At 76.4% G+C, this 2,500-nt stretch overlaps 2 non-coding genes across 2 annotated transcripts in view; both read left to right on the forward strand.

Annotated features, from left to right (window-relative positions):
* Positions 1-1,671: 1,671 nt before the first annotated feature.
* Positions 1,672-1,824, forward strand: LOC146755113 (5.8S ribosomal RNA). The gene has a single exon (XR_014938473.1). It is a non-coding gene; the product is annotated as a 5.8S ribosomal RNA (ribosomal RNA).
* A 667-nt stretch (positions 1,825-2,491) lies between these two features.
* Positions 2,492-2,500, forward strand: part of LOC146755114 (28S ribosomal RNA) — a 4,072-nt gene continuing 4,063 nt past the window's right edge. The window contains exon 1 of the ribosomal RNA XR_014938476.1: positions 2,492-2,500. This exon is cut by the window's right edge and continues 4,063 nt beyond it. This is a non-coding gene — a ribosomal RNA (28S ribosomal RNA).

Here is a 2,500-nt window from a genome sequence, read left to right on the forward strand (position 1 = left end):
TCCGGCGGGCGGCTTCGGTCCTGCACGGGCGGGGCGGTCCGAGCCGCGCGTTTCCTCCCGGGCACAGCTGCCGCCGGGCGCCTGGTTACAGAGGGAAACCCCGGGCCCCGGGAGGAGGGCGAGGTGGCGGCGGCGGACGACGGCCGCGCCCCCGCGGGCGGATGCTCCCCCCGAGGGGCGCCGCGGCCGGCTGGTGGGTGCCAGGTTTCCCCTCGGCGCGCCGTCCCGTGCCGTGCTGGCCTTCGGCCGGGCGGGTGGAGAAACCCCCGCGGGGCCTTTGGGGTCGTTTCCCTCAGCCCAGGGCCAGGTACCTAGCGCCCGCGCCTCCACGGAGCCGGGCGGAGGTTTAAAGACTCGGGCGGCCCGCGGCTCGTCCGGCGAGGGAAAGAGGGAGGGCCGGCGGCGGGGGGCCGGCGGCGATCCGCGCTCCGGCGGGACGGCGGCGAAGAGGGAGCTCAGCGCGGGGCGCGGCGGCACGCCCCCTCCGCCCCTCTCCACGGCGAGCCCACCGGAGGCGCGGTCCGCCGCCGCGCTCCCGGCCGGTCCGACCCCCCCCTCCCCCACGCTGGGCCGAGTGCGGGCCGGAGAGGGGTTTGTCCCGTCCCCCCTCTCCGCGGTGTCGGTCTCGAGCGGAGGAGCCCGGTGCGGCGCGGGCGCGTGCGCACTCGCTCCGGCCGGCCTCGCCCCACGTTCGGAGCGGGCCGATACGCGTGTCTCGGCCCCGGTGCCCGCCGCTCCCCGCGCGAGCGAGAGAGCGAGCGAGCGGCGGTGCGTCCCGCGGTCGCCTCCCCGCCGTGCGCGCGCGGTGGGTGCGTCCGGCGCGCGTCCGGCACGCCTCGGCGCCCGTCCCCCTTGCCCCGGGTCCGCGCCGCCGTTTCCCCTCGGCGTCGCGAGCCGCGTCCGTCTCGTCCGTCCCCGCCTTCGCTGCTCTCCCACCGCCTTTGCCCTCGGCCTCGCCGGCCGCGCGCCGGTCGTGCGAGCGAGAGGTCCGGCGTGGGGCGGTCCCGCAAGCCCGTCTCCGTGCTGAGGCGCGGGGAGCGGGCGCCGCTCCCAGATCCGTCCCCGTCCCGTCCCGCCCCGCCGCCGGTCGCGAGTCCGCTGCGAACGCTCCGCCAGGACGAGCGAGAGGAGGAGGCGGCCGGAGGTCGAGGACCGGGAGCGGAAGGCGAGAGGCGTCGGCGGGGTGCGCTTGGGCGCTTTTGCCTGGGCGGCTCCCGTGGGGCAGCTGTGGAGGGGTCTCTTGCCGAGGCGGGCCCGGGCGCGCTGCCGGGCGGTGGTCGGCAGCGGTCCGGCGCGTCGGGCGGGGCCTTTGCCAGGGCGGCGCGTGCCGTCCCGCGCGTGCCGTCCCGCGGCTCCTCCTGTCGGGCCGAAGCCGAGCCGGGCGCCTGGCTCCGTCCCCGAAGCGAGACAGGGTCGTTTCCCCAGGTCGGGAGCGAGGGCTCCCCGCCCTTCTCGTTCGGTCGCGCTATGTTTTTTTCTCTCCTCTCCTTCGATGGTGTGCTTGTTAGCGGTCTCGCGGAGGCGACGCTCGTCCGCCCCGTCCCGCTCCGCGGTGGTCCCGGCGTCGGGGCGCTCCGCGGTGCGGTGCGGGGAGTCGCCTTCCCTGGGTGGAAGGCGAGCGAAAAAGTCGAGGGCCACCCCGCGCGCGCGGGGCGGTGCCGAAAGTCAGACAACTCTTAGCGGTGGATCACTCGGCTCGTGCGTGGATGAAGAACGCAGCTAGCTGCGAGAATTAATGCGAATTGCAGGACACATTGATCATCGACACTTCGAACGCACTTGCGGCCCCGGGTTCCTCCCGGGGCTACGCCTGCCTGAGCGTCGCTTGACGGTCAATCGCCGGCGGCCGCCGTTGCGCGACGTCCGCGCGGGCGCGGCTGGGGCGCCTCGCAGGCCCGCGCGCCTCCGACGACGAGGTCGGGGTCGCGCCGCGGGCCTTCGTCCCCCTAAGTGGAGAAACCAGGTTGGGGGGCTCGCTGGGCGAGCTCCCCGCGCTCCCGGAGCGCCCGCTCTGGCCCAGCCTCGTCCCCGCGGGTCGGCTGGGCTCTTCCGGTCGGTCGCGCCGCGGGTCCGGTCCTGTTCGTTCGTTCGTTCGTTCGCTCGTCCACGTTCGTTCGTTCGTTCGTCGGTCCGGCCCCCGGCCCGGAGGGAGGAGCGGTCGTCGCCCTCCCCGGCCCCGCGCGCGGCTGCCTGTGGGTCACGTCACCGGCGGCGGTGTCGCGCCGTGCTGTCGCGCGCGCGCGGTTCCGGGGCGCGCGGTTCCCGGCGCCTCCGGTCGTCGGTCCGTCCGCGTAAGCAGCGAGCGAGCCCGGCGCTCGATCCCGCGGGTCCATCTCCGGCCTTTGGGGCCGCGGCCCTCAGGCCGCGCATCCTTCCTCGCGTCCGGGCGTCTCGTCCTGCGTGTGAGCCGGTGAGCTCGGGAGGGAGCGCGTCTCGGGGCTCCGCTCGGGGTGGAAACCCGTTGGGGCGGGGCCCTCCCCCCTCTGTATCGCGACCTCAG

The sequence above is a fragment of the Coturnix japonica genome, chromosome 36 (assembly GCF_054131305.1).
Source record: "Coturnix japonica strain WE chromosome 36, WE-NBRP24, whole genome shotgun sequence".
Taxonomy (NCBI): Eukaryota; Metazoa; Chordata; class Aves; order Galliformes; family Phasianidae; genus Coturnix; species Coturnix japonica.